This window comes from Protopterus annectens, chromosome 2.part1 (assembly GCF_019279795.1).
Source record: "Protopterus annectens isolate FY-2018-M chromosome 2.part1, PAN1.0, whole genome shotgun sequence".
NCBI classification, from domain to species: domain Eukaryota; kingdom Metazoa; phylum Chordata; order Ceratodontiformes; family Protopteridae; genus Protopterus; species Protopterus annectens.
In genome coordinates this window covers 1,082,480,743-1,082,501,841 of record NC_056729.1, presented here as the reverse complement: position 1 = coordinate 1,082,501,841, position 21,099 = coordinate 1,082,480,743, and the positions used below count along the sequence as shown (strand labels likewise).

The window sequence follows — 21,099 nt, the reverse complement described above, 5'->3', positions numbered from 1 at the left end:
GTTCTAGCCACACATGTAATGAACACAGATAGCACTCACATTTTTAAATTTAAAGTGTTAGAACAGATAGCCAGAAGTGCTAGACTAGGTGATCTAAATAACATTCTTGAATAAAGAGAAACTAACTGGATTATTCTGTTACATAGTGATACAAATCCTGGGCTTAATGGCCCAGTCCCTTTAAAACCTTTTTTGAAGAGACGGAGGCTGTTTAAGTGATTTTAATAGAAAGTATTTTGTGATAGGTGTTTTTAGCACTGAGATATGTATATAATGACATTGTTTTAGGAAAGTTTTATGGTCTGTAGAAGTGCTCATAGTGGCATGGAAGCGCTAACCTTTCATTAAATCTTTAGGATTTGTATCACTTCTGCCTTGGTGGTCATGTGAATGTCTTTGAATTGTTATTCCTAACATATGTCTGCAATCTCAGAGGCAACACCCAAATCTGCTGTGTAGTGGTGGTCAATAACACCATATACACACACACAGCATAGATATAGCCAACCTGCTGCAGATAGGTTAAGTGAATACATCTACAACCCCGTCACCACATCAGTATACATGGACATGCACAGCATCTGCCCCCCTCCCCCATCATCAGGAAGCAGGTCCGTAATGCCTTCTCAAAGGCAACAAACTGAAGTCTCCATGGGGCCTGATACCATCCCTGGCTGCATAGGATCATAGGTTGGTACTAGGCTACTGGCCCTAGGGCCTATGCAAGCTTAGCCATAACAATTCCCTGGCTACTTCTTCCCACACTATTTACTTCCCTGGACCCCTACATGAACTCAGTCATGAGCTCTCAGCTTGATTACACACTGTAGCCAATCAAAGCCTGAGCACCAATGTCATCCTATCTGCACAGAGGGCAGCCACTGTCATTCCTCTACACAAAAAGTGGAGCAATCCACTGACCCAGCCAGTCATATGCACATCAGCCTAATTAGACTAATCTGCAAGGGCATGGAAGGCATTATCAAGGACCTTATAAACAGGGACATTGGCAACCTCAAAATGCTTCTCGGCCTTTTGGCTAAGATCAAGTGTAGTATCTGTTCTTATCAGTTTAAAATGCTTGAGCCCACACAGTGTGGTATTGTCAAAGGGAGATCAGGCCTGTTAAACCAGTTCAACTTCTGCAAAGAGGTCAACAAACACAAGGATGAGGGGAAGATGGTGCACACTGCCTACTTTCACCTAGCCCAAACCTCTAACAATAATCCCCAGTCAGCCATGATACATAAACCTACACAACTAGGCATCAACCCGTATGTTACCAGATGAGTAGCTAACTGGCTCAATGATAGTACCCACTCGGTCAAAGTTGTAAAAGGCACCTCTAGTAGTAGACTCTTAAAGAGCAGTGTACACTAAGGATCAGTCTGTGGGACTCTACTGTTTGAGATATATGTTTCTGAGATTCAAGACAAAAGCAGTGGTCTATGGCTGACCATGTTTACAGAGGACTGGAAGCTGGTCGCTATCTTACTTTCCCCCTACTGATATGAGCATCCTCCAAGAGGCCATTACCCAAATTAATGACTGGTGACAGAAGCATTTTGCCTCAGACTGAGTGCCACAAGATGCATTATTTTCCCTGTTGTGGTATATGTCATCCACACTAATTATGACAGTAATAACAATGCACTGAGCATGCAATCAGGGGTGAGGTGACTTGTGCACCAAGGTTGATAACAAATTGACAGTTTACCACCACATTGGCACCATTGTATGGAAGATGGTTACATGGCCACCTTACAAATAAGGGTATGTCATCCAGGAGCTAGGAGGCCACAACATCCCTCTACTACACCCTTATCAGACCCATTACTGAGTACAATGGTTCCTTTGACATGTACCTTGCCAAGCAAATGCAACAGTAGCAGAGACCACAGAGGTTCCTGACCAGGCAAATCCAGGGTCTGCAACATCTATCCTATACAGATAGGGTGAAAGCCCTGTCCCTCTACTCAGTCTCATACAGCCTGATCATAGGTGACCTGTGTCTGGCATACAAGGCCATTTCCACACCAGCCTTGATGGTGTTTCTGCATATCTGTAAGACAAACCCCACTAACACAACCTGCACGCAAGGCCCTCACCTGGTCTGCGACATGAATAGTACTTGTTGTCGGGATAGTTTAGTGTCCCACACAATACACTGTCTGTAAAATACACTCCATCCTCATGTCTAGCAGTGTACCTATATAGTCCTCTTGAAGAAGAAGCAGCTGGACGACTGCATGGGAAACAGAAAAGGTACTCCTGGGATCCCGCATGTGTCCCAGGTGAGCAGTGGAAATAGGTGCTGACTTTGAAGAGACATGGGCAAATGTCTTGGCTAGGATTATGAGGGCATCTGGGCCAATAGCCTAGTATCATCCTATGAACCTATGTACTTAGTACTTTACACATTTCCTGTATGTATTGCAGACTGTCCTGCAATGTTGTCTGAAATGAATCCCTGAGTCTGAACTGTGTAGGTACTGCACTGATAGAGTATTCTCTTGTTCCTTCATTAGTTATTATCACATATCATTAAACCTTGTCATTGTGTCTGGTCTGTATAGCAGTAAGTCAGCTCTTAGAGTACTTGCATATGCACTTAGTGACACTGTATAGTTCATTCCAATACCCTTGGTCTTGGTCACACTTGCCATTTTTCTGCTATGCCAGACTTTACCAGGAGTGTGTGTGTATGTGTGTGTGTGTGTGTGTGTGTGTGTGTGTGTGTGTGTGTGTGTGTGTGTGTGTGTGTGTGTATCAGCAAATATTATACTGCAGGATATTAATTTATACATGTTGTCTTGCCCTCACAGGTGAACATGGGGGTCGGTGTCTCTCCACTTCACAACCTGATGTCAGTGTCTTAGCGGACTCTCATGATGATGGTGGTCATAGTGAGGCACAAGTGGGGTTGTTGACGGCTGAATCTGTGCCATTGGTTGGTATCCCACTTTCACCCACAATGTCCCCACATACAGTCAGTATGCCCACACATACCCAGTCCCCAGCAGCCACAGATAATGGACAGTTGGAGGGTGGTGGCATGGAACAGGCTAGTGTGGTGACTATGGCAAGTGAGAGTGTAGACAGTAGTCATAGCCAGAGAGCAGGCAAGGTCACACACAGGTAGATGGGCAGGGGTACTCAACAGAGGACTGCTGCCCATCAGGCCCCTGTCCTAAGTGTCACAGCAGGTGTCACCGGATGCATGTTATGGTCCATCATAGAGGCACAGGCACATACTGACCACAGCACCAGACAGATGCTCAGGGTCATGACTGTAGTACTTCCTGCCATGCGTGACAACCTCCACAGCATTTGTGATGCCATACATAATTTTGCTGATGTCATGGATAGAAGGTGGGGTGAGACATTGTCACTGCTCGACCGTGCAATGTCTGTGCTTGAGCATGTGGTGGGAGAAGGTCATCAGCCTCATGGACGTAGGGCAGCAACAAGATCAGCTGAAAACCCATGTGGACGTGCACATTCACACTCCTGTAGTGGCAGTACCACCAGCACTGCTGAAGGGAGGGTGCTGTCCACACCACACTGGAGCAGGCCATGGGAACATAGCCCTGGCCAGTCCCATCAGGGATGCAGATCCAACAGACAATGGACACCATTGGGGAGTAGAACTGCATCTGGCCTTGGGCCTGATTGTGTCATTGAGACTCCTGGCAGAAGTAGACAAAATAGCCAGCACCAAATGCAGTGTAAATCAACAAAATAAGGCTAATAAGTTAAATTCATAAGTATTTATTTAGTTAAATATAACAAACAACCCAGACCGGTTTCAGCCAACAGGCTTTCCTCAGTGGGAATAAAAGTAATAGCAAATAAGAAGTGACAGACATATATATATAGCATGAGTCATCCAATAGGATTCTTCCCAAAGTGATCTTCCCAACATTCAAATTGTTTCCTGTATGGAAAATAAAAAGCAAATATAAAATTTATACAATAAATCAACCACATAATTACTGTCCATTGTAATTAGTAAAAATTAAAATAAACATATAATATTGTTATAAATGATCATTTAAACCAGGTGAAAACAAAGCACCCAGTTTAATGATCCAGTGCTTCTCTTTTTTAGTGAGAGTTGAATGCCATCCTTGTTTATTGGATCTATCACCAAGAATTCTGTCTATGATGCTGAAATGGAATATGGCTGAGTTGTGTTGTATACAATGTCTAAATAAGGCATTGGTCTCCCTCTTGGTTCATATGTCGCTACAATTCTCCGACGTGCGTAATCGGAGTGGTCGTGATATCTGTCCAACATAAAATGAACCACATATACATGTTGCAAGGTACACCACCCAATCACTGTTACAATTGCCAAAGAATTTCATGTCAAAAATCCTGTCAGTGATTTTGCTGGTAAAGTGTTTCGATATAAAGATATATGGACATGATGAACAGTGACCACATTGGTAGGTACCCCATAGTTTGTCACCTGTCATGGCTAGTAGTGGCAATACCACCAGCACTACTGAAGGGAGGGTGCTGTCCACGCGACACCTGAGCAGGCCATGGGAACATAGTCCTGGCCAGTCCTGTCAGGGATGTGCATCCAGCAGACAGCAGACACCAGCAGGGAGTAGAACTGCATCTGGCCTTGGGCCTGGTTGTGTCAGTGAGACTCCTGGCAGAACCAGTTCCCATGTCCCTGGTGGGAGATGGTGAACTGTACATCCTGCCATGTATGGTTTATGGCTGTCCAACATAGCCCTGTGTAAGGCAACTACATGGTGTGTTTGTATGCATACAAACACTCACATATCTCTATCACAGGCAGGTCACCACCAGACACACACAACTGCTCTGCACGGCCAGCTGAACACCATCCCTCCAGACACACACACACACACACACACACACACACACACACACACACACACACACACACACACACACACACACACACACATGACGTCAACCATATGGCCCAACCTAGACCTATGGCAATCCCACACCACACCCTGTGCATCTGATGACATCTGTGCCATATCTTTGTTATCCATACCATCGATGCAGGAACATGCTAATATGGATCTGATACACAGGGTGAATATAGTACAGTGTAGTAATGTAATGCTGTGTAAAGTGCTATCTGCTGGCAATAGTTATGGGTACACATCGAGGTGTATGTACCTTTTTAGCCATGATGCATTATTGCTGTTAGTATTGCTGACTGGCTGTAGTATCATGTACTGTATTCTGTTTGTGTTCGAGGTGTCTGTGTGTCTTCAGGCTGTGGGTCTGCTGACAGTAGCAATAATAAGCATGGTGAAGTAGAAACAGTGACCTTTTCATAGCCAAGGTACAGCTGTATATGTACATGTTCATCAGGTGTGTATACATGTAACAGTGTGTGAAGGACAATTGAGGAGGAGAGTGTGACCTTGCAAATGATATAACCCACACCTCCAGAGGATATGATTCTCACCCAAACAGGGAGAATACAATTCTCAAACACATACACTCACACACACACACACACACACACACACACACACACACACACACACACACACACACACACACACACACACACACACACAGTATCACAGTTGCTAGTGTTGAGTTTAGAACCCTAGCTATCTAGCTACGTGCATTACAGAATTATGCAGTTATACACACCACAGAGCTTATAGGATTTAACAGTGTCTTAAGGTACTTCTAAGGTGAATTGCATCAGCAGACCTTGTAAAATATGGCAATGGGAAATGCACTGGGTGGGAAAGGCATCAAAAATACATTACCCTACAAACACCTCTACACACATTTTCTAGAAGTGAGAATAGAACCCCTGCCTACCTAGTTATTTGTACTAGTCAGTTACGTAGTCCTTGCATTTGCCATGGAGCTTATAGGGATGAAGGCTGTCCAAAGGTACTTTTAAGGGGAATGACATCAACAGGACTGCTAAAACTGGGTACTGGAAAGTGTTGTGGGTGGGAAAGTCCTCAAAATAATTTATTGTACAAACATACACACTTACAAACACTTATACACACATACATTTGCCAAAACCAAGAATAGAACCCTTGCCTATCTAGTTATTTGTACTATACTGTTACATAGTTATTGCACATGCCACAGAGCTTATAGGGCTGCAGGCTGTCCAAAGTTACTTCTAAGGGGAATGACATCAGCAGGACTGCTAAAGTAGGGTGCTGGGTGGGAAAGTCCTCAAAGTGCTTTATCCTACAAACATACACACTTACAAACACTTTTACATACACTTATAGACACATATACACACGCACACACACACACACACACACACACACACACACACACACACACACACACACACACACACACACACACACACACACACACACACACACACACACACACACACGCGCACACACACACACACACACACACACAAATTCACTTGAATTGAAAATAGAACCCCTGCTTATCTAATTATCTGTTCTATAATGTTACATAGTTAGTGCATGTACCATAGAGCTTATAGGGCTGAGAGCTTTCCAAAGGTACTTCTAAGGGGAATGACATCAGCAGGACTGCTAAAGTAGAGCACTGGGAAGTGTACTGGTTGGGAATGGCCTAAAACTGTTTCACCTATAAACAAGCACACACACACGCACACACACACACACACACACACACACACACACACACACACACACACACACACACACACACACACACAGTTACAGTTGCCAGGACTGCTATTAGAACCCTTATCTATCTAGTTATTTGTTTTATAGTATTACACTGTTATCACTCACACTGCAGAGTGTAGAGAGCTGACAAGTGTCCAATGGTACTTCTAAGGTGAATGACATCAACAGAACTTGTGAAGTAGGGCAATGGGAAGTGTACTGAGTGGGAATGGCCTCTTAATACTTAAAGCCTACAGACACACACACACACACACACACACACACACACACACACACACACACACACACACACACACACACACACACACAAAGGCAGGTGATGTGATATTACAACCCCACCTAAGTACTATTACACAATGGAGCTCACCTCATGCTGGCACATGCGAATTGTTATAACCAGTATGCCACTGTCTGCAGCAGGACATCACTCTATGCCATTCAGGGTATCCCTGTGTATGACTCACTCTCTGTGTATGTCTCCCTGCGTGTCTCTCTCAATCACTGTCTGTCTCTCTCTTCATCATGTCTATGTGTGTGTGTGTGCTTGACATATTGTTATCTGCTGCCCATATATATGTCTGTGTATCACACATAACAGATGCAGATATATCACATACGGGCCACCTACAGCTAGCTGAGGGTAATCCTGTCTGATAGGTATACATAGCTGTCTCTATACAAAGACATATATGCACAATGCAGTTATATAGTCTGATGTGGGTTATGACATAGACTGTGATTATCTAAGTGTGCAAGCATGCCCAGTATGACCTTCTATAGTAAGAATGGGACTCCATTCCAGAGATAATTGTACTCTAGTTTGGGGTTTTGTGTGCTACTGACAAACCTCTCAAAAGCAAACAGGAAGTTGCTACAGTTACAGGGTTTGTTTTAGTAGACATTTTCTGACATATCTGACGTCTGACACTGAAATGTATTGTGTCATTACCTAGTGAAAGAACTCTTCAGATCATCATACTGCCTTACCAGATAAACACAAGATGTATGATGCACAAACCAATGTTATGAGCCAAACTATGGACATTCTTGCTCAATACGGCCAGTTGAGACATGTGCCTGCAACTGATTGGCTGATGAAGCTGTGTAAACAGTCCAGCACCTTGGTGATATACTGGATAGGGATCTCCTGCTTATGTGGTATTCTTCTTACCTGAAAAGTCATATCCTGGTGTGGCCATACCTCTCAACTGTACAGTTTTTTTTGCAGATTGTCCAGATGTTTGCCTAGAACTTTCATCCAGTCTGCATAAACTTGTGTTTTTATGGCAAGATAGTTGCAAATAATTAAAGACTGAAATTAGAAAATATTGACAGACATTAGTGTTTCAGATTTCATAATCTTCAGACAATTCCTGCTAATGCAAAACCCATTATTCTAACAATTTTCTCAGTTTGTAAGAGCAATATTTAAAACACATGCCTATTATTGGGTCTTTGTCCCACTTTTATTTATGACCTTGTCCAGATGTCTTGCTGTAAGAGGTTGAGAGGTAAGGGTGTGGGTACAGAGTGCATTCTACTGAGCAGAAATGTCCATTACATGTGTGGTATATTCCACATAGCACTGTGATTTCCAGGTATGTCAGTGGCAGAGCAGTACAGGGTAAGGTGGTGAACCACTGACAAGACAGTTTTGTATAGGTTGATAGGGTGATATAACGTTAGTAAGCTATTGGCCCTGAAGCCGTTATAACCCACACAGATGAGATTGTAGCCAATGTTAAGACACATCAGCACCCAGAACCCCTGTCCAGCAGGGACACAGGTGAAATCACAGGACTGTGTTTTCTGTTTCCCATTCACTTATACAGGAAGTACGTCACTAAGGGTACTGAGGCACTTGGCTTGATGTGGACAGGGAGTGTATCCCACAGATGGGGGAGTGTGTGGGACACATATCTGTTGCACCAATAAGCCATACTGATATCACAGACCAGGTTGATACTGCACTCCCAGATTGATCGAGTGGGCCTTGACTTCCAGATTGTTGTGTTGGGCAACAGTCCCATCAAGGCCGGGTCTTTATTGCTTTGTATGCCAGACAGGGTCACCTATGTGGAGTCTGTATGGGATGGAGTAGAGGGACAGTGCTGTTAGCCTATCTTTGTAGGGTAGGGTTTGTGGTCCTGTATTCCCCAATGGGGAACCTCTGACGTCTCTCCAGCTGCTACATGTGCTTTGTGAGGTACATGCAGAAGGGGGCATTGAGCAAAATAATTGACCACATAAGGTTACCATACATGGCTCTTATGTCCTCTTTGTCCCTGGACTGGTTACCCTTATATTTCAGTTGTCCCATCTATGAAGCTTTTTGTACAATGGGAGCAACATGGTGCTCAGACATCAGGTTGCTGTCAACCTGGGTGGCCAACTGCCTCACTATTGATTGTGTATGTAGGACATTGTTGTTAATGTGATACTATGTGTGGATGTCAGTCTCCCCAAAGGGGATGATGATGCATCTGCAGGCATTCAGCTTGAGGTCATGTTTCTGGCATCAGGCATTGTTTTGATGAGACCCCCTTGTAGGACGTCAGCATCACTTTGGGTATTGATGACTGTTCCCAGCTTGCACTCATCTGCAAACTTGGTCAGCCATGGGCCAGTGTTTTTGTCCTGCACCTCAGGGAAGTATATCCTGTATACCAGAGGTCCCTAGATCAAACCCTGGGGTATGCCACTCATTCTGGGTGTACTGTTTGAGCTGGCTACCCCTATTATCATTATGTGGGTTCTATCAATGAACCAGTTTGATACCCATCTGGTAACATATGGATTTCTGCCTAGTTGACAGAGTTCATGTACTATGGGCAAGTGGGATTGGCCAGGTCATGGTGGCTGGAGTGCACCATCTTTCCCTCATCCATGCCTTTGCTGGCTGCCTCAGGGAAGTCATCCAGAGTTAACTGACATACCTCCCCTAAGGATGACAGACTGTGTAGGGTAATGCATTTGGATTTTGCCAATGTCCCTGTTAATGTGATCCACAATAATCCATTGCATGGTCTTGCGAATCAGGCTAGTTAGGAGGATAGTCTTTCATTTCTTGGATTGATGAATACTCCACCCTGGTGTAAAGGGATGACAGTGTCTGTCCACCACTAGGCTGTGACAAAGACAGTACTCAGGTATTGGGTGTGTAGGGTGCATAATGATGCTTCCAGTTCATGCCTGGGTTCATGTAGTTTGCATCCTGAGATGCATTCAGGTGCCATGGAGGCTGTCCTCTTGACTTTGAGAGGGCAGTGATGCCCTGCTCCCTAGTGATAAGGGTTGGATGTTCAGGTACTGGGGATGCCCTGCTTTCCTGATAGGGGCAGAGGGGAGACATTTCCACTGAATCCATCAGCCAGTGGATTGGCTATATCTAATGCATTTGTGTATGTGATGTCCTTGAGCACCTGTTCTGCACAGATCTGGGAGCTTTCTTTGGGGATGCAGATGTATGTGAGGAAGGCCTTATGATTGTCTATCTTTGATGTGGGCAATTTAGACTCAGAATTTCCTTTAGTGCATTTTACTGGTGCTCTTATTTGTTTGTTCAGGCTAAGGGGTGATTATGTCCAATTGTGCACCTGCTCCTTCTTGATCCTAGATAGCAATGTTATCCTTTTGGTATATAGTTCCTTTATTGCACATGTTTGCAGACAGGATAACTCTCCCTTGCAAACGGTGATGTTGTCCTGTTAGGTATTCCTGATTCCATGCATCTCTATCTATATGCTGGCATACTACTTTTGTGTACATTCAGAACTTGGTGCCTGTTCCTTTATTGGGGTAGGTGGCTGTTCAGCTGTTTATACCATGCCTCTGGTGGTTGTGTTCAGCTTGTGGGACATTTTCCTTTTACCAAGACTAGAGGTGGGTCAGGAGAAATGGTGATATGACATGTGACCACTTTTCTGTCGCATCTTGCCAGGGAGGATGATACCGTATGGGTGATGCAGTGTTTGATCATGTTGGTTACTGCCACATCCGACATAGGTATCAAATCTTGTGGGGCATCAAGTGGCTGTCCTACAGATGTAGCATTGATAAGATGGGGGCATCTCTGTGCGTTTCTGTTCTGGCATGATTGGATTTCCAATCAATGTTTGGGTAATATACATCAGCCAGGATCAGGGTGATGTGTGGAATCTTGATAGATTTGTAATGGGCCAGATATGTGGGGTGGGTGTCCTGAATCAGATATGTTGTCCTATAGCTACATATAATTTGCATAAAGGTCTTGTCAACAGTTGACTGCACTTGGAGTGTCTCATGTGTGTTAGACTGTTTGGCCAGCCTGGAGTTGTGTGTCTATCTAGCATATATTTAGACTTCACCTCCTTTGGTTTTGCTTCCCACATTTTGGGGTCTGGCTGTGGGATATGATGAGTGATCAGGTAAGGATGGGTTTCTATCCACAGCTGTGGGCCAGGTTTCTGTGAGTGCACATATGTGACCATCTTCCAGGGTTATGACTGCTTGTAATGACTGCATTTCCTGTTTAGAGTCCTAGAGTTTAGTGGCATGGCGTTTAATTTGTGTTTTGTTGAGTGTTTTATGTTGGTAGTATGGACCCCGTGACTTTTCCTACAAAGGCACTATGGGGGAGGCAAGGGCCTTTGCCAGAGGCTTGAAGGCCAAGTGAGACAGATGCAGGCCATCTCTAGCAAGCCAGTGTGGTCTGTCGATCATATGTTCCCAGGCTGCCAGGCAGTGGATCTCTCTAGGATGACACCAGTAAGTGAGCCAAGTGTTACTGACAATAATTTTCTGATTATATTGAGCCATCATTCTGGGTGACAGCAGACTTCTGCTTAAGGATAGGGATATACGTGCATGAGACACATATTCAGCAAGCTGAATCATGTCTGTCTTCCTATAGTCCAGGGAGGTACATCTGACATTGTTCACACTGCCATGGACCAGGCCAGAGTGATACCTGTACCTATTGTGGGGTGACCTGACTGCATGTGTGATATGGCAGATTATGGCACCTAACAAACAGGTGACTGTGACTTTCTGCTTATCCTGCCTGGTGAGAGGCACATCTGTGTGTCTCCCAGTGGAGTCTTCTATGAGTAACATTTTAGGTGTATGGTAAGCCCTTAGTGTTTGCATGACCCTGATGTGTGGACTATGCATGGTCTGTGGTGTATAGGTCTGTGGAGTTCTCATGTGTTTTTGCCTCTGAGGTGTCCTTTGTTTGAATTTTTGTTTTGTTGCAGACCTCCACTTATGTGGGTGTATGTTGTGTATTTGCAGGTGATATTTATTGACTTTATACACAGCATGGCACCTATGTTACTGCACAATTTGTTCTGGTGTGCAAATTCTCCAGTTGTCTGGTCAGTGATTCCTCTTCCCCTTATGTGTGTCTCTGTCTCTTTGTCCTCCTGTAGTCCAGTCACAGGCTTTGCCCACAGTGGCTGCTGTTATGTATTTGTAATTCTGGTGTGAGTGGGGTAAATGCATTAACATCACACACAAGGTTATGGACTTCAGAATTCCGAGTGTACCTATTTAGCAGGTTGTCCATCACTGCACCACTACATTTGCTGTGGTCCTCAGATGGGTTTTTTTACTATATGTTATTATGAGGCTACATGTTGGCCTAGCTGTCAAACTACCACAGACTGACATCTGGACAGGTCCATATATGACAGTCAGACAAAGGCCGACAAACATGGACAGGGTGTTAATACTCTTCTGCCAAATGTAGACAGTTGGAGACCAGTTTAATATTTGCGTACTTTCTCTTATGGGTATGATGTCTGCTTCTCCACTGTCTCCCATTGATGTTTTGCCATGACCCTTTCTTGTTTTGCAAATTGTTGGCAGGTGAATGGGACAAGCAGAACAGATATAGAAGGCATACTTGTGTTCCTTCTGTGACAACCTGTCATTCCAGGGGTTTGGATGTTGGCCAGTAACATGTTGTCAGTGCTGACACAGTAAGGTGGCAGCCTTTTATAGCCTGGCAGTACACTGACCTTCAGGTACCTGCTGTCCTACTAGGCACCATACCTCCTGACTTTTTAGAGCCAGACATATGGACAAAGCCATAAGTAATTTGGGGACAAAGGCTTACATATAGGGACCGTCATTAACTATTGGCCTTACAAATCTAGAAAGGTGATACAATAGCAGGTTTTGCATTAGCATGCATTTTCCTAAAGGGTATGAAGTCTGAAACTACAGTCTGTCATTATTTCCTGACTTTAGTCTTTGGTGATTTGCCAGAAAACCACAATTTCATATTAAACACATCATAAATATGATGCAAACATCTGGGCATTCTGCATAAAGTCTGTACAGTTGAGAGGTATGCTAGGCACTGTGTAGGTTACTCTGAGATGTGTACTGTCCATATGTGTGGCCCCCTGTCCCTGACCTGTCCAGCTTTCCTGCAGTAACAGATTTTGATTTCTAGACAGTGTACACAACTCCTACCATAGGTGAAGTTGACATGCAAAATAGTTGGCACTGCAGTTCTTGGAACATGGACCCTGTCAACCACTGTACTGTACTTTACCTAAGCCACTAAGACACGACAGCCAGGAGTAAGTGCAGGCCACATACTGACAGTATTAACTACACATATACATAGCTCATTTTCACCTGCATATTGTGGACATGTAAAAGTTATTAAGTTGATTGGGACAGCCCTGGGAATGTGTGCTCTGCTGCTAATAATCTACAAATATTAATGTTACTGCATTGTATGGGAACATGGGTGTGTGAGGGGGGGCACACCTGTCAACTGTACACATTTGCACAGACTGTGCTGATGTTGGCTTTACATTTTGGTTCCATTTAGCATAGTATTGTGCCTGTCTTGGAGAACACATGCATATCACTAAAGACCACAGGTTAGATTGTAATGGCAGACATTTGGGTTTTAGACTTCTCACCCTTCAGAGCCTTAATGCAACTGCAAGACCTGCTGTGATATCATTGTGTAAGCCTCTATGGGAATATTTCATCTTTGTCCCCATTTGTGAACCTTTGCCAAGCATTTCTTTATGGTTTTCTACAGCTGACTTGCTGGGTGAGGCTGAGAGGTGAGTATGGGACCCCCACATTGACATCCATGCATGTGACCTATGACCTCCCAGTTAGTTATCCTCTCATATATACTGCAGTGAGATTTGTCACCTAGAGGACTACTGCATACCCTGGGGAAGACAGTATTGGGTGGACATTTCCTGTTGTCCCACATAGCTGTCGGTTGTCTGCTGCTATCCCAGTAGGCCACCCCATTCCCTTGCATGCATGCAGTGATACCATAGCTATGCTACCACAATGTACTACTCCAGTCATTTATTGTTAAGAAGACTGATTTACCTTGTGCCTGCAGCAGTTGTGAGAACGGTGCTTGAGGGCTCGCTCTGTCGGATGCATGCAGTACGCAGCCTATACATGGTAAGATACAGGTAGTGTGATGTGTGCGGCATCCATTTTACTGTGTGTGTGTGTGTGTGTGTGTGAGTCAGAGAGAGAGGTGTCAGTCTCTGGGACCATACAGTGTCTGTGTGTGTGCTATGCATTGCCAAGGCCTGGGGATACTGGGCACACCTCCATCTGGCTACAGGACCGGGCTCAGATGGTTCCTCTTCCAAGTCCCCCTGTGCCTGAGGGGACATTGGCACAGGTGAGGGGCTGTGTGTCCCTGCCCTGTGATGTTCCTGCCACAGCTGTTTCCACAGGATCAGATTGTGTGGCATGGCACATACTATGAACATGTGTGCACATGTGGCTGGAGAGTATTGCAGGGCTCCACCAGATTTGTCGAGGCAGTAGAACCATGAGTTGTGCATCCCAAACACATGCTCTACAATGTTTCTGGTTTGGGCATGTGCCTCATTATGGCATTCTTCAGTGTGTGTGTGTGTGTGTGTGTGTGTGTGTGTGTGTGTGTGTGTGTGTGTGTGTGTGTGTGTGTGTGTGTGCATTTCTGATGGGTGTCATCATCCACGGCTCCAGTGCATAGCTAGCATCCCCCACCAGATGGACATATGGGATGTCCCCCCTGGCAAATGCCTGGTACAGCTGTGAGGCATGCCAGATGTGGGAGACATGATAACTACAGGGGCTGCCAGCATGCACATTCATTATAATGCCCTGGGCATTGCACACGAAATGGCAGTTGACAGAGTGATAGCCCTTGTGGTTGACATAGACTCTACCCTCTTCACTGGGTGGTGCCTTGATGTGGATGTGCATACACTCTATGCCATCCAGTACCTCTGTGTAGTATACTACATGATAGAAGAGATGCATATTGCTGGTTCTCTCCTCAGGGGTGCTGGGGAAATATATGTGCTCACCGGCATGTGTTCACGTGACATCCAGGAACTGATGGAGTACCCTGGATGCAGATGCCTGTGAGACCCCCATGATGTCCCCAGTTGAAAGGTACCTGTAGCTAGTATTCTTAAGGCTACACATACTTTTGTTTCAATTGGGATGGGTTACTCTCTATTGGCTCTGGGTTTGAGGTGAGGCCAGCACAGCTCACTGAGCTGCTGAAGAATGTCCCTCTCACCCTGTAGTGCTCTAGTATCTCCAGATTATGTAGTTCCTGGTAGGTTACCTTGGATCTGAACACTCTTCTCCTATACCTCTGTCTGGGACAGTTGTCAACATTATCCTCCTCACTGCCCTCAGTCTCTAGCACATACTGGTGTATGAAAGCAAAAGCAACCAGTAACATTTTGTCAGTTAAAATTCCCAACTGTGTACACCAATGGTGCAGGGTTTGTGGCAAAAAACAGACTGAAATATGTTTGCATACTTTATGCTGTCTTGCTGGCAATGCAGCCTGTGTGATTGGCTGACTATGATACATTCCACCTGCCAGCTGTATTATTGAGTGGTTTGAATGGGGTACTGTGACTAGGAGAGGGCATTTTAGTGATTTTAGGTCATTTCCTTTATACTGCTATGTCCTTTTTTTCACTCTGTTTAAGCTAATGTAAACATAGCTGAGCAGAAAAGGCCCTTCCATGGACAATAATACACTTCTGAGTTCTTGAAAGAGCTAAGCACAGCTCAGCAGCCTCAAATACACCCCCTTACTTAGCTGAGCTTAACTGAGTGCATATAGGAGCCACAGAGCTCAATGTGCTTACACCAACCATGATACAGCCCCTTTTCATGTCAGCTGCTTCTCCTGCTTACACCACCGCATTATAACTCCTACATGGTTAGGTGCATGTAGACACAGTCTCCTATTTTGCTATTCAATAAAATTAGCTCATTTGCATACCCCACTGCCTTAGACTCTTTTTACAGCACTATTCCGGAGCCTATATCCTTGGCTACCACTGTTACCTGTTATTGTTTTGGTTCTGCATGCTACCCACTATAATGGCAAAATTCATCTTTCACATACAATTGATGTTTTACATTTTTTCTAATTTCTAGATGATCTCATTTCAGTGCCGCTTCGCTACAGTTAAACAGCCAAAATCGGGCAAAATATTAGATTTTTATAATTTTGAAATGGTTTTGCATGGCAATGGCTATATCTTTGGCCATTGGCATGCCTAATACTCATAATACATGCTTTACTTTGAGCTGTCATGCCCCTACTTTGATTTTTGCATAAATGTACAGTTAGTAACCGAATACATTTTTGCAGTGGACACGGCTCTGACATGGATGCCTGTCTGCTTGCTGAAACACTAATTCACCTCATTTGCATGGTTTTCACTGGGAAATGAGGCAGTTAGCATTATTCCATTGCATCTATGTCAGAATAGTGCTGGGAGGCTCGTGCATGCCCCCAGCCTTGTTTACTGGATTGCTCGACAGCCAAATGCCATGCTAGAGCTGCTGCACTATTCAGACATGGAGAATCGCTCTGTGTAAGCTTTATTGAATCCAGCATTCATAAAAGCATTATTTACATATTTAAAGGAATGTATATGTTTATAGTAACATATATACAAATTTCTATTTTTTGTCAATATTTGTCATTTTTCTTATAACATTCTCATTATTATTCTTCCATAACTGAGCCCCACCGTAATCTAATTTGACACAATATAGCTGACAAAATCTGTTTACCATTAAACAAAATTCATTCAATCTTTCATTCAAAATAACCTATACTACATAAAATCAATTATCTACCTTTTTTCACGCATTCTTTCTTTTTGATTGTATAATATCCATGCAACTGATGAACCTGATTGACTTCTTTGAATCAGTCTCTAGAGCTGTGGATGAGGGTAAGGTGAGCCACACAGCCTATCTGGACCTCACCAAAGCCTTCAACACCATCCCCCACTCTGAAATCATAGATAAACTTACTAAGCTGGGCATAAATCCCTACGTCACTTGATGGGTTGCCAACTGGCTTACTGACAGAACCCAGACCGTAAAAGTAGCCAACTCCAAATCCAGCCCCAGACAAGTGCAAGTGGAGTACCTCAGGATTCAGTCCTGGGACCGCTCTTGTTTGGCATCTACTTCTCTGAAGTACAGGTCAACACTAAGGGACTCTGGCTAACAAAGTTCACAGATGACTGCAATCTGGGAGCCATTATCGAATCCCCAAATTATGTGGATATTCTACAAAAGGGCCTTACAGAAACAGATGCTTGGTGCTAGAGCCATGGGATCACGCTTAATGCCAAGAAATGTATAGTTATCCCCTTTGGGAAAAAAATGTACCCGTGAATTACCACATAGGTGGCAGCACACTAAACACTGAAAGTGTGATGAGAGACTTAGGGACACAGGTGGACCGTGGTCTCACCTTTGATAACCACATCACCACAACAGTCAGGAAATCCTTCTATGTGGCACACTTTATCACTAAGGGCTTTTCATCCAGAAAAAAGGAGGTCATTATCCCACTGTACTCATCCCTCATTAGACCCATTATAGAGTACAACTCCCCGTTTGGTGTGTACCTCACAAGACATCTGCAACAGCTGGAAAGGCCGCAGAAATGCCTCACTTAAACAATCACAGGCCTAAAGCAAATGCCCTATGCTGACCATCTAAAAAAACTCCAGCTATACTCTGTGGCATATTGTCTACTCAGAGGTGATCTCTGCTTAACATACAAGGCCATGTCAAACCCTGAGTTGTTTGACATGCCCCACTTAAAGAAATCCCAATCCCTCAGAGCCACACACTTCAGGGATCTAAACCTTGTCATCACAATAAACAAAACATGCTGGAGGGATAGGTTCCTGACCCAGAGACTCCCCATACTCTAGACTAGACTGCCCATACATGTCAAGCAGAGTGCCTCCTTGGCCCATTATAAAAGGAACCTTGACGATTGGATGGATGATAGGAAATTCACACCGGGGATCATGTCAGTCGTTCTGCTAGACAGGGGTCCAGGGAAGTAAATATTGTGGGAAGAAATATCCTGGGAATTGTTTGGCTAGGCTTGTATAGACCCTAGGGCCGATAGCCTAGTATCAACCTATGAACCTATGAATTTCTAAATTGTTTATGTCATTCATATTCTCAAATTTTCAAAAAAAAAAAAATCACACAGCTTTTTCCAGAGTTTCACCACACTTTTACATTTCAAAAAAAAAGATGTTCTGTTATTTCTTCCATCCTTGAAAGAAACTCACTGTTTCAAAGTTTGTTTTTTTATGTCATGTTCTCCTTTACTGGTAATTTATTTGTTATTAATCTCCTAAAAAATCCTGATAATCTACTATTTTGGTACACTACTTTTCTTTACTTTAATAAATTTTTCAATTTATTTAAATAATAATATATTTTTTACCACACTATTATACCACATCCTTCTAGCTTTCTCTATATCATAACTTTTTTATTTTCCATGTTAGTATTTTTTCTTGATAACATTTAATTTCATTTGTATATTATTTTCTATTTTTCTAAGCATCTCCCACAAACTTGTGTTTATATTCAAACTTTCTCACTATTAACTGATCATTCACTTTTGTTGCCAGCTTTATTACTCTATACAAGTACAAAGAAGGAGAATAAACAGCTGGATTTAGTAACCCCACTCCCTTACATATTCATTCATATACACCACACATCTTTTCCCTAGGTTTATTCCTGAACCCCATATGAAAGAAAACCCCAATTTTACAATTTCTTTTTATTTTTCCGGGCTGTTATAAACATTTGACATATATCTTATTTTTGCCATTAATACAGAATATACCAGATAAAACTTTTCTCTGACTGTTTATCTATACATCATCCACAGAAAATATATTTCTTTCATATATTTTATTAAATCATCCTATTGAATCATAACTACACAATTTTGTCAGAATTGTATCCCTAGCAAAGACACTTCATCCTTTGATAAATACACACTCCCAGTTTTCACCACATCAGCCATACCCTTAGTTTTATCTTTATTTAAGGTCTTCCACATTTTTTTTAACATTCATTAAAACAAACTAAAGCTTCCCTCATCCACATTTCATTCTTAGCATCTACATCTATATTGTCTGTGTATATCAGAACTGTTAGAATCACCAGCACCTTTTGCATCACATATCTAGTATCTTTCATTTTATAAGCTACTTCACACACTATCAAGTTTGTTACCATAGTTCAAAGGTTCATAGGCATTTACTAGGCTAACAACCACAAGGGCCTTTTTAAGACATTCCATTCATACCAAATCTCTGACAAGTTCTCATACCCTTGATAAGCATAAGCAGGGGGTTGGGAGATGAAGCATTTACAAGAAGTGGCCTGGGAGATTAACCATTTACAGGTTGCCTGTGTCCATTGGAGATATAGGTGCCAACCATGGATTAATTTCCTGTTCCCCATCTATTTGTCCAAGTTACACTTGAATTGGGTTAGGGAGGAACTCAGCATCACATGTACGGAAAGCCTGTTCCAGAGATGTGGTAGTCTCTGTGATATACAAGTGTCTGTTTAGTAGGTCCTGTTTATATCACAGGCAAGGTTTAAGTCTTTAGAATGATAATTTTGGTGTTATGTGTTTTGTGGATATGCAAGAGGTCCATCAGGTGGGGCCTGGCAATGCCTTGTATGCTAGGCATAGAGCTCCTCTTAACAGGCTGTAGGAGACAGAATACAGGGAAAGGACTTTGAGGTAGTCTGTTCAGGACATGTTACTTATGCCCTGTATTCTTTTAGTGAGGAACCTCTGTGGACATTCCAGTTACAAACAACATTCCATATTGTTTTAAGCCACACTTCATGCCTATTTCTTTACTCAGCCTCCCATTCACTAACACTTTCACTCTATTATTTTGTTATGCTGACATACACACTGTAATTCTTCTACCTATTCCATATTTATGCATAACATCTCACAAAGCATCATGTCCTATTGTATCAAATGCTGTGTTAATATCATGTACCATAAATTTCACACTCTCCATTTTACTTACAGTATCATCAAGAATTTCTTCCACAGCCAATAACATTTCCTGAGATTCTATCTCTTTTAAAGCATATAAATACATTCTTCTATAATATACCTCATCCTACCTTATTTCATTCTCCTCTGTATTATTCTCATACAAAATATAATATGTGTTATTTGGTGTGATATGTCTCCATTTTTTTTATTTTCTCGCACCTTTCTTCCATATAAATTTTAATATCCCACTACATAACTCTTCATAAACAAACCCTTCCCTTAACCATTCATTCTGTACATTTACAACATACACTCTTTGCCAATCCATTAATTTATTGTACATTCCATTACATGTACCTGAAACTGAGTCAACATTTACACCATCCATTTCACTAATCATAATTTCTTTTTCAAATTATTCCTTAACTGATTCTGGATTTTTTTTTTGGTTTCCATTCTCTCTTATTTTCTTTCTTTTTTCTTTTATATATATTTTCATATGCTGTTATTACATTACTCATAATTTGCTCTTATGTTCTTTTTGCCTTTCCTTTTAAATGTTTCATTTCAATCATTATACTAATATTCATATTTACAATTTTACCTAAATATGTGGATACCTTCTCCCTTCTATCTTGTAAATAATACTTCTGCCTAAACAGTAACGTCTTAGTTTTTTTCTCAATTTATTTTGTATGTTTCTTTTTCCATATCATAATGCTCTCTATTATTCTATAAATTCTCCAATACATTCATATATAGTTTACCATACATCACTTTCTCTTCATTTCTTACTTTATCCTGCCATTGAAAAAAAAAAACACTTTTATACTTAGCTTTAAATTTAGGGTCTATATTAGATAAATGAATGCTCAAAATGTTGAATACAACATACTCGACACACTTTGATCGAACGTTCATCTAATCGAACCCCTAAAGTAACAAAAAACGGAGTTCTGAAAAGTTTCGTTTGTCCCACACCTTCCCTACACTAACATGCAACACACACACATACAACTAATACATATAAACCCATATATTTTCACA

General features: G+C 42.5%; 1 pseudogene; it reads left to right on the top strand.

Moving 5' to 3' along the window:
• The first annotated feature begins 1,019 nt into the window (after positions 1-1,019).
• Positions 1,020-1,144, top strand: LOC122795125 (annotated as a pseudogene).
• The last annotated feature ends 19,955 nt before the right edge of the window (positions 1,145-21,099 follow it).